The 12,240-nt window shown below is 48.2% G+C and overlaps 1 protein-coding gene across 2 annotated transcripts in view; it reads right to left on the bottom strand.

Moving 5' to 3' along the window:
- Positions 1-12,240, bottom strand: part of B4GALT2 (beta-1,4-galactosyltransferase 2) — a 1,309,500-nt gene that overhangs the window by 278,235 nt on the left and 1,019,025 nt on the right. The gene's annotated exons all lie outside the window — the stretch shown is intronic.

Below are 12,240 nucleotides of genomic sequence, written 5' to 3'. Positions count from 1 at the left end.
CTGGGCAGGGCCAACCTGGGCAGAATACACATCACCTTCCTCCACAGCTCAGGTGGCTCACAGGAGCTGACACATGTGTGATATCAAATTGGATGTGGCTGCAAGGATAATGAGCAGTACCATGCACCATACCCTATCTCATGGCTTACATTTAGAGTTCACGCTGGCACCAGCATGAGCTACTCATAATCCAGATATTTTGGAATAGGGGTGCATATCTTAAACGTCACCCCTGTGCTGCTATGACTTTGGTTGTCACTTCAGCTGTCAAGAGGGCACCTGTGACCTGAACCTGCTCTCTGCCACTGTGTAGCAGGTGCTGCAATCAGGCTTTTGATGCAGCAGTGCACAGGTGTACACTATGTTTTTGGCATAGAGCTTATGAAAGGGGAACATGATCAGCAAATTACCCTTTCAGAGATGGAATTACCCATATCATATTAAATTAATAAAAATCAAAAAAGCCAGGCCTTCTACAACCTTGCCAATTGACGATCCATCACAGAGACTAAATAAGACTTGTTAAGCCACAATAGCAAGTGGAGGCCTTTAGACATTTGTTATATAGGACAACGTCCTCCCTGCTTCCGTATTCAAGACCCTTCCAACTGATGCACTCCTTCCTTGCGTATCAATCATCAACAGCTCTGTCACTCAAGGCACCTTTGCCTCGACCCTCATGGCCATACAAATATTCCCTCTTCACAATAAAACAACACTGGATCCTGATGATCTCAGCAACTACTACCATCACCCCTTGATCCTTGGGAAAGCAGTAGCCATGCAACCCCTCCAACACATCAATGTAATAACCTCCTCCAGTCCTATCAATCATGCTGCAGACCAAGATGCAGCATGGAAATGGCTACCATCAAGATGATCAATGATGCCTTCAACATCCTCGATGATGGGCATCCTTGGCTCCTGGTGCTCCTTGGCCTCTCAGCAGCATTCGACATAATACAACACCAGACACTCACCAACATTCTACATCACCACCGAGATGCTCTGATCAGTGTGGCCATACTGGGTCAAATCCGACCTTGCGAACCACCACCAATTTATTCCAAATGGATTCCTCCAGATCACCAACTCTAAACATCACCTCTGGTATGGTATGGTATTGTTTATTTATAAAGCGCCTATACACAGGCAAGTGTTTCAAAGCGCTCAAGGAGGGTGGGGACATGGGGAAAAAACAACAGTTGCTCAGAGCCCTTGAAATTCTGAGACGATAATAGTCTGCACAGGCAGAGTATGTGCATAAAATACATTTAGCAGTTGGGACACAGCAATTAGGCCTGACGGCGATGCTGCAGTTTTACCAGTGCAATTAGGGGTGAACACAAGGGAGAACAGCCAGGAGCCCCACAAGGTTCTATTCTCTCTCCCTTGATCTTCACCCTTAACATGGATACACTCATAGCCCTCCTGGCTCCACGCAACATCCACCAATACATCCACCAATATGCAGATGACAAAGCTCATAGAAAACATCCACATGACCAAGGCCTGCAACACATTTGATTCAGTCCTGGAAGTCCAGTGCATTTCTGAATCTTAACCCTTCCAAGATCAAGTTCCTGCTGCTGACCAACAACACAGAACACCCTGACATCCTGACCTGGCTTTCCGCTATGAACCTTCAGGGGTTCACATCCCAGCTAAACAACTGCACTAAATCCCTTGGGTTCTACATCGACAGACAGCTCTTGTTCAAGGAGCACATAATAAGGAATATACAAACGGCTTGGTACCAACTTTCCCTCCTGGGAAAATCAAGCCCTTCATCCCAGCAACCACCTTCAGATCTGCTATCCAAGACTTGGTCTCCTCCCACCTGAATGGTTGCAATGTTCTCCTGGGTGGCCTTCCGTGAGTACCAAGGCACCCCTGAAACGTTTCCTACATGCTGCAACACAACACATGAAAGAACTCTGAACATTCAACCCCAACAACACAACCCTCATCCAACAGCACTGGCTCCCACTAGAAGCATGCATCATTTTCAAATCCTGTGTTATCATTTCCCAGTGTGTCACCCGCAAGTTCCCGATCTACCACTCTGAGGAGCACAGCATCTCCAGGGGCCTATGGTTCACCAGAAGCAAGGACATATGTAGACTTGAACTCCGCCAGTCAACACTAGACTGAGCCTTCGGGTCTTCATTTCAGGACGGAGCTCAGGACGCTCCCCTTGAAGAAATAGCCTCTCCCTGAACTTAAGTCCACACACCCTCCGCTCCCCACATCACCCGAGACTTAGTGAACTGCTCCCCATGGTTTCTCCCACTGGATTATTGTAGATCCCTTGCTGCTAAAATGCCTGCCCTCCCACTCCCCTGTTAGCACCTCACTCCGTTGGAATGATCCCTTGCGATCTGCTTCCCTCGCTGCGCACTGCCACCAAAGACTTGTAAAGTGCTCTATTGCTTCTCAAAGCTAGTTCTGCGCTCATTACATACTCTAATAAAAACAACCATAATAATAATATTAATAATATTATTAGGCAAACGTAATATGCCAGAGGACTAGGGGGCTCGCATCAGTGATATCACAAGTCAGCAGAGCCCATCAAAACCTCCCCTGGCAATAACAGAAGACTCAGCCATGGGACAAAGTTTACTGTCTTTATTCACCAATAGACAGGGATCATACAGGAAATCACAAATCTCCAGCAATCACATCTCCTGAGCTGGTGTCACCTGGTTTTGTAGCCCGGTGACGTCACGAACATCAACTCCATCCCAAAAACCCTAAGCGGTATGCCAATTGGTTAACTCAAGTGTATTACCTATAGAGCCAGTATACAATTGAATCCTCATTGGTCTAGCATGTCAAGTGGCTTTGTTTGAGACTTCCCCAAAACATATCTATAACATTGTTGCAGGGTCGCACAAAATCCATTGGCCTGAGCGTCTGGATTGGCTAAAGCTGGTCCTTCCAGGCATGGAACCCTGTTCTGTTGACAGCGCTTGGAGTACCTTTTCAAGTTAATGGGAAGGCCTAAATGTCACCATTGTTGCCACTGGTCTGATCACCTCGCCTGAGAGGGTGCCTTCATGTTGCAAGTTTTGGTGGGCAACGCATGTATCAGTCTTCTTTGCTTCACTAGGAACTGCTTCTCTTCTCACCACAAATAAATAGCCATTGTTTGGCTCTGCTGGGTCACGTGTGCAACGACCACAAAACGAAGCTCTCCTGTCTGCAACTATGAGGATTTTATTCGGAATTCCTACAGGTGGCTCACTACCTCAGGAATCAGGAAATTTGTACCCGCCCTTGTCCTTGGCTGTGAACACCGTTTCTGAGCTTCGTGCTGCAGAGCCTGTATCTATCCCTCCATGTATTTGAGGCGTGTGGTCTCATGTGTATTCACTTCAGTCATGATATGGGTTCCCTGGGTGTTCTAATATTTTCTTAAAGGTTAGTCGCGATAGAGCTTTGTAGGTTCCTTATATGTTCCCGTAGCTCATTATAATAAGTTGTAATAAAGTGGTGCACGCTTGGTCTACATATGATTGGCTTTCTTGCGTTTCTGCATTTGGCTAAAGAAAAGAAATGCTTTTGGCAGTATGTAAATGTATCTGTCCTCTATCTACAGAAGGTATAAGCATGTTCTTCATGTATACTTGCATGTGTCTGCGTATCTTCCTGCAGGAGTGCAAATTTGCTTCATGACTGGCTATGTTGTGTTGTCACTAGTAACTTCACCGTCAGTCAACTTGATCATTGATGGGACACCTGTCCCCTCAAAGCCGTCAATTGGATATGGTTTGAAAGGTTGTCTGAGAGAATATCTATTTGCTTAGGTAGGATACATTGGTGCAGTTGGTGCTGAACCGAGCAGCGAGGTACATCTTTCATTCTTCATTCTGCAGGTTGACATTAACATAGGGGACATGAGGGCCATTCCAGGGACCCTCTCTTCACAAACATTGAGGATGGCATTATGGAATGAGACACAGACAACAGATACAATATGGGATACATTACTCACCGTAATCGTATTTCTGATGCTTGTATCTGCTTAGATTCACATGCTGTGCATAGGCCGACATCTAGTGGAAGCTGCGGAGTATTACAGTTTGTTTTTCGAAAATCGAAAAAGGGCGTCGACACAGGGCGTGCCAGTAATACTATCCGTAGTGTGACGTCCACTGTACCCATGATCCCTCACGCGTCTAGGATCCCCAGATTGTGTTTTTCCTGACATGAGGTAGCATGAGGAGTAGCGTGAGTACAGATAGTCCAAGCAGATAGACAGAAAGGTAAGACTACAAGCAACCATGCGCCTTCTCTCGGAGGGGAGGAAGGGTGGGTCGCATGTGAATCCAAGCAGATACAAGCATCAGAAATACGATTACGGTGAGTAATGTATCCCTTCTGAGGCTTGTGGAATCTGCTTAGATCACATGCTGTGCATAGATTAGCGAGCAGTACCAGAAGAAGGAGGTGGGACGTGAGAAGGGTCATGAGCAAACAGGTGTCTTAGAACCGCTTGTCCCACTTGTGTATCTGTCTTGGAATGAGTGTCAATGCAGTAATGCTGAGTAAAAGTGTGAATAGAGCTCCAAGTAGCTGCTTTGCAAATGGTGTCGAGGGGAACATTTGCAATGAAAGCCAGAGTGGCCCCAATGCCTCTAGTAGAGTGGGCCCTTGGTGTAAACGGCAGAGTCTTTTTAGAAAGAGAGTAACACAGCTGTATACAGTTGATAATCCACTTAGAGATAGCGCCCTTAGAGACGCGATCCCCCTCTCTGCCTGTAGCTACGGAGACAAACAGTTGATCTGTTTTCCTTAGCGGTCTGGTTTTATTTACATAGTATAAGACCGCCCTACGCACATCTAGGGTGTGTAGTTTCACCTCAGCCGAGCTTTGTGGGTTTTGGAAGAAAGCCGGAAGCTCGATGGACTGGTTTACATGGAACTTGGATATGAATTTTGGTGAGAACCTAGGGTGTGTGTGTAAAACCAGTTTGTCCTTGTGGATAGTAAAGAAAGGATCTTGCACTGACAGAGCCTGAATTTCACTGACCCTTCTTATGGAGGTAATGGCTACTAAGAAGGCCGTTTTATAAGTCAGGTGTTTGAGACTACTTTTATGCATGGGTTCGAAGGGGGGCCCCATGAGCTTAGCTAGCACCACGTTGAGGTCCCATCCTGGCGGTGGGTTCGAAATAGGAGGGTGAAGTCTCTTTACTCCTTCCATGAAGGCTTTAACCACTGGTACTTTCCACCACGAGACCCTGTTATGGGATGTGGTGTAAGCCGAGAGGGCTGCCAGGTGTACTTTCAGAGAGTTAAAAACCAACCCTGCATCCAGCAGGTGGAGCATGTATGTTACAACGTTGGAAGGAGTGCAATCAACCGGGTTGATTTGTTTATTCTGGCACCAGATAACGAATCTTTTCCACTTGTCAAAGTAACAGTGTCTTGTATTTGGTTTCCTGGACTCTTTTAGAATGTCCATACACCTCTGTGGTAATTTGAGATGTCCAAACTCTATGACTTCAGGAGCCATGCTGCTAGGTTCATAGAGTTGGGTTCCTGATGCAGTGTTTGACCTTGTTGCTGGGACAGAAGGTTGTACCAGGCTGGGAGTCTGATGGGCTCGCACACCGCCATCCTGCGTAGGTGTGGAAACCATGGTTGTCTCGCCCACATGGGAGCAACTAGGATGAGCGTCATTGATTCCTTGTTCATCTTGTACACCACCTTCCTGATGAGAGGAGTTGGTGGAAAAGCGTACGCAAACATCCCTGACCAGTTCATCCACAGGGCATTCCCCTGGGAGTCCGTTTGGGGGAACCTGGATGCAAATCCTGGGCATTGTTTGTTTTCGCTTGTGGCGAATAGGTCTATAGTGGGGAAACCCCACTGAGAGAAGAGATCTTCTACTACGTCTCTGTGAAGGACCCATTCGTGTTCTTCTGGGAGGGGGTCTCTGCTTAGAGCATCCGCTAGGGAATTGAGCTCCCCTGGAACATGTTGCGATGACAGGAAGATGTTCCGTCTGAGTGCCCATATCCATATTTTCTGGGCAAGATTGGACAGATTTGGCGAACGAGTCCCTCCTTGCTTGTTCAGATAGAACATGGCTGTCGTGCTGTCCGTCCTGATCTGCACCGACAAGTTCAGTAGATGGGGCTCGAACGCCTGCAGCGCTCGGAATACTGCCAGAAGCTCTAGCAGATTGATGTGGTTCTTGGCTACTGAGTGAGACCAGAGACCCTGAGCTGTGTGGTGGAGATGGTGAGCTCCCCACCCAGTCAGGCATGCATCTGTAGTAACCACTGCCTGTACTTCGGGATCGTAAAAGGGTTTCCCCTTTGCGATATTCTCTCTTGTCCACCAGTGTAGGCTCTGTACGAGTGTTGGCGAAACGACCACTAGATCGTCCCACTGACCACTTGCCTGAGACCACTGTTTCGCCAACCATTCCTGCATGGGACGCATGCGCAGACGCGCGTGGGGGACCAGGTAAATGCATGACGCCATCATGCCCAGTAACCGCATAGCTTTGCGTACTGTTATCTGTTGACCTGACTGATAATGCGGAATTTGCAGAAGTATATTCCGAATTCTTTCTTCCGAAGGGAAGGTCAATTCTCTCTGAGTATCTAGGATAGCTCCTAGAAACTGTTTTGAGGTGCTTGGCACCAGACTTGACTTCTTCTCGTTGATAGAGAAGCCTAATTTGTGGAGGAGGTCGATAGTCCTCTGAATGTTTGATCTGCAGATTCCTGGGGTTTCCCCCGTTATGAGCCAGTCGTCTAGATAAGGGTACACTGGGATTGCCTCCCTGCGTAGGTGTGCAGCTGCCACCGCCAGTACCTTGGTGAATACCCTTGGTGCTGAAGCTATCCCGAAGGGCAGTACCTTGAATTGGTAGTGGCGACTGTCCACCTTGAAGCGCAAGTATTTTCTGTGCGCCGGGAGCATAGAAATATGAAAATAAGCATCTTTCATATCCAAGGTTGCCATGTAATCCCCCTTTTTTAGGAGTGGGATTACCTCTTGTAGCGTGGTCATACGGAATTTTTGGGGCTTGACATACTTGTTGGCAGGCCGTAAGTCCAATACTGGGCGCATTGTTAAATCTTTCTTTGGCACAAGGAAGTAAGTTGAATAGATACCCTTGTTTACCTGGTGTCCTGGGACGAGTTCTATCGCGTCCTTTAGGAGCAGATTGTAGATTTCCTCGAGGAGGATCTTTTGATGTTCTAAAGAGTGGACTTTTTGTTTTGGAGGGTGGTTTCGGGGACGTTGCAGTAGTTCTATACAGTACCCCTTGGATACCGTCGACAGCACCCATCTGTCGGATGTTATCCCTTCCCATGCCTGGGTGAAGCTGGATATTCGTCCCCCTACTGGGGTTGCATGGGAAGGGACCCTGAAATGAGCGTCACTGCTTTGGTGGAGGCGTGCCGCCTCCTTTACTGGGGCTGCCTCTGCCTCTACCACGTCCTCTTCTACTAGCCCTACCATACCCCTGGGTAGACTGTTGTGAGTTGGTGTTCCACTGTGTACCCTGGGTGTGGGAATAGCTATTTCCTCTATTGGAATTTTGGCCGCGGGGGCGACGAAAATTGCCGTTCCCTCTTTGGTTAGGTGGTTTTGTAGTTAACTGGCCAAGGGATTTGAGGGTGTCGAATTCCTCCTTAGCGTTTTTTAGTGCGTCCTCGACTGCCTTTCCAAACAGGAGATCACTTTCCACTGGTTTGTCTAAGAGTGCAGCTTGTGTTTCTGCTCTGAATCCCGACTGCCTCAACCAAGCATGTCTTTTGATGACAGTCCCCTCTGCTATAATTCTACCCGCATTGTCTGCGGCGTCTAAAGTTGCTTTTAAAATGCAGCCTGAGACGTTTCTTCCCTCTGCACAAATGCGAGATAGCTGGCTCTTAAGGGGTTCGGGAGCGGAATCTATTAGTGCTGCCACTTCTTCCCACTGATGGCAGTTGTAGCAGGCCAACAGTGTGGTGGAATTCGCGATTCTGGTTTGGTAGGCTGCCGTGGAAGCTACTTTTCTACCAAAACCATAGAGTTTCTTACTTTCCTTGTCGGGGGGAGCCTCCGAGGAAGATAATGGGGTTCCAGCTCTCTTGCGGGTGTTAGTTACGACTAGAGAGTCTGGCTTAAGTTGGCCTCTAATATATAGAGGGTCCGACTGGGCTGCTTTAAACAGCTTCTCTACTCTCGGGTTTACAGGTCTTGTCAGGTTTGGGTTGACAAGGGATGGTGCTATTCTGCGTTGAATAGATTTCAGGATGGGAATGGTCTGGGCTACTGTCTTCCTTTCCCCTATTAGTTCCTCCGCGAAGTCCCTCTCTTCTTGGACACCTTGTGTGTCTATGTGGAAGTGGTTAGCTGCCCGAGAGAGCAGTTCATTCAGGAGGGGCTGATTATCTATTGGGGAATCAGACACTGGGGCTTCCCTTTCGACTGGTGAGTCCATTCTGAAAATATCTGGGCTATTTTCTGGCTCATCCTCGTCTTCGTCCTCCCCGTAATAATCTGACACTGCGAGATCTTCTGGTGTCTCAAAATCCTGGCCCTCTATAAGGGAAGAGTCTCCTTGGCCTGTAGGGAAAAGGCAAGAATAGGGTTGGACCTCGAAGGGGTCTGAAGCCTTTACTGGTGTCTCGACCCGGGGCCTTTTATTTGAAGGGATAGGGTCCCTTGAACCTGAGGGAGAAGATTCCTGAGGGTTTAAAGCTAGTAGTTGGTCAGGGTGTCTTTCGAAGAAATTTGCTATGGAGGACATCCTTGACATTACTCTGTCAATGTCCTCGCATGACCAGAGTTTTGAGCTTGGGGTGACCTTGCTGGAACTCTCTATGGATTGTCCCTGAGAAGACTTGGACGGGGAAGTCAGTTCTATAGTTGTGGGGGATTGCAAGGGTTGTTTCCTTTGTTGCTTACCCCCTTCCCCGTGGGTGGAAGTGTGTTTACCCTTTCCCTTATCTTTCGACGCCTGGCGTCGAGGATCGGAGGTGGAATCCCTGTGTTTCGAACTAGGCTTCGAAACTGGGCCCTCCAAGAGATGGAAGCTGTGTTCGTCTCCGGACGAGTGATCTTCCGTGATGTTAATGGGCGAGGCACTATGTGCAAGTGTGGAGGCTTGCCTGACGTCGTGCGGCGACCTCGACCGGGACCGCCCAGAGGACGTCCTTTCGGACCGCTCCTTCTGTGCCTCTTTCCGAGGTTTCGACGACGTCGAATCTCGGGTGGGTTTTTTGTGTTTAGCGTGTGTATGTGTAACGCTCTTGTCGCCGGGGGACTTCCCCATAGTCGCCGGGACGGACGACCTTCCGAGGCCGGGGACGTGCGTTAGGCTGTCTTTCGACGCCTTGGTGCCCTCGCCGTCCGAAAGTCCGGCGTCGCTGCCGTCGCTGAAGGTACCCTCCGCCTCCATAGCTGCTAGCTTGGCGTGGTGGGCCCAACGCTTGGTGGAGCGGTCCTTAAGAGTTTTTGTCTTAAACCTGCTACAGGCCCTGCAACCCGCCTCGGGGTGGTCTCTGGGCAGGCAAAGGTTGCACGTAGCGTGCTTATCTACCCAAGGGTATTTCTTATTACACTTGGGGCAAAACTGAAAGGGCGTACCCTCCATACGCGCCTGTGGGCAGTGGGCAAGTGTGTGTAGGTAAGAAGGTGTCTATAACCGAGTGTGGAAGTGTACCACCCCCCACTCTCCCTACTTGTAGGGCCGAGGCCAGCGGCCCAGGCCCGAGCCGAGGCGGAAGCCTCAAGGCCCAATCCGTCGGGTTTCGACGTTGATCTCCTCCCCGGTTCGGCGTCGAGATGCTGGTCGACGTAAGGGTGACAAAATGGGGCAAATTAGAATTAGTTTTAAGTGTAAATATGGCAAAGCCAGGGAACTCTGATGAAGTGCTTCCGACCAGAATGGCGGAAAAAAACAATCTGGGGATCCTAGACGCGTGAGGGATCATGGGTACAGTGGACGTCACACTAGGGATAGTATTACTGGCACGCCCTGTGTCGACGCCCTTTTTCGATTTTCGAAAAACAAACTGTAATACTCCGCAGCTTCCACTAGATGTCGGCCTATGCACAGCATGTGATCTAAGCAGATTCCACAAGCCTCAGAAATATATATATATCAAAACGGCTTCTATTAACGTAAATGTCAGGATGGTGTAATGCCTAACTTGCCCTATTCCATGGTGGGATTTCCCCACCTAAAGAAACTAAGGATAGTCTGTGTCAGTAAGTTCAACTGAAAAGTCTGCCTGTGTCCAAAACCTGTGCTTGCCCTCACAACTATGACTAAACAATGTGTAGGGATGTCAACCATCAACCAAACAGTGTTCCAAAAATAAGGTTCTGAGCTATTCCCAGCTCAGGCTTATTCTCCAGCTTCTTTTCTCCTAATGTCAACAAGTTCACCACAATGTTCAAGTTACCTTCTTTTGGACTTAAAGTGGTATAGTTCCATAACTTTGTAACTGTCGGGATGCCCTTCCAAAAGTTCAATATCAAAAAGGTAGCACAAAAAGACATTTCTTGAAGCTTTGTCTTTATATTGATTTTCAACAATTGTTCACAGCTCAGGGTTCCTTTCCCCAAGTCTTGTAAGCACCAATAGTAGTTTTCCTTGTTAGTATATATGGGTTCTCTGGTCTTGGCACAGTTATTAGACCACACGGTACACCCATTACAGGTCACGCAACCAGGAACCTTGAATTCTCTTTCAGCAATTTAGCATTCAACATGTAGGAATTCTCTGGTTTTGGCACAGTTGCTGAATCGCACAATCCACCCATTGCAGGTCACGTAACCAGGAAAATTGTGTTCACTTTGAGTAATTCAATAATGTGCATTCATTCCCTTATTCAATATTAGCAGGTTTTGGTGTTTCATTCAATTTAGTATTCAATATCAGCAGACTTTGCTGTGTCATTCAATTCTGTATTCAATATTAGCAGGCTTCCAATTGTGTAGGTTTAAACAGTACCTTTCATTCAGTACAGCATTAAAAAAGTGAAATGTTTCACTGCATTCGTGGATCATTACCATTCCCAAGGTCCCTTGGAGCCCTCCGGCGTTCCTAGTGCTTTCCGACTCTTACTGGGTCTCTACAGCTCCATTCGGCGGCTCCTCACCGAGAGAGAGAACTAATTTGCTAGTTTGCTGGGTGCACCGCTCACCATAGGCCGAACTTCATGCTGGGCTCTGCCTTTGCCCCCTGGCAGCGCCTGCTGTACACTTTCCCTCACAAGGGCTCCCAGTTCTGCATAGTCACCACGTCAAAACTCTCGGGATCTTCATCTGCGTGTCAGCGTCTCGGCTTCTCACTCCTTAGCACAGAAATTCCTCTGGACTCTCTGGTAATAATATCGATCTCTGTCCAAGTTACCCAGGTCTCTTTCCCTCTCCTTCTGTGCCTTGTCTTTTATACACCTGTGGTTCTTCAATGGGCTCTATGTATGTATGTATTTAAATGTATTAAACTCAGGAGGAATCTGGCCCAAAGGCATCTGGGCAGTGGAGAAGAAGCAAAAAGTAAGACTGGGAAAAGGCAGCAAAAAGAAGGACCTAGAAAAGGAAAGTTTTTAGAGCTTTACGGAAGCGCAGGTGATCGGGTATCTCACGTAGGAAAAGAGGCAGAGAGTTCCACAAAGTAGGAGCAAGAATGGTAAAGAACGTCCTCTGAGTCTTGCTCTGCAGAAACGTGCAACCACCACGTAGGTGTGTTCCATCATGCCATGCTGCATGACTCTGATTAAAAGGACATGCCTGACCTTCATATCTTTCATGCATCTTCTTCGTCCCAGTACCAAAGTAGGAAGGGTGTGTAGTGCTCATTACTCTCAGTTGTTTCTTCCTTGTCTCAGTACTGTCAAGTACCCCATAGAGGGGAAAAAGAGGAGCTGATCTACAGTAACCCATAAAGGTCCGGTAGGGTTAGACTGACTGTCACTAGGATAAGGGGGATACCATGTCTCGTCTAAAGGTACCCCACTCCCAATCTTCAATCATGAGGCTAGGACCATGGGTGGATTCTGGCAGTAACCGCCTGCTGTATCCCCCTGCCTCCTGTGCCTCTGTACCAGATCTGCCGTGCTGTTTTTCCTTGGCTGTGCCTGGGGCCTCCTTCGCCAACCCCTGAGGACCGAGAACATTGTCACCTGAGAGTCTTGTCAACCGTCCCCATCCCCACTTACCTGTTTGCCCTCCTCTTATGCATCGTCCTGCGAACTGTCCTCCATGCTCCCG

The sequence above is a fragment of the Ambystoma mexicanum genome, chromosome 1q (genome assembly GCF_040938575.1).
Source record: "Ambystoma mexicanum isolate Mex_15411 chromosome 1q, UKY_AmexF1_1, whole genome shotgun sequence".
Taxonomy (NCBI): domain Eukaryota; kingdom Metazoa; phylum Chordata; class Amphibia; order Caudata; family Ambystomatidae; genus Ambystoma; species Ambystoma mexicanum.
The sequence above is the reverse complement of the archived record's forward strand: the minus strand, read 5'-3'. Positions and strand labels throughout refer to the sequence as shown.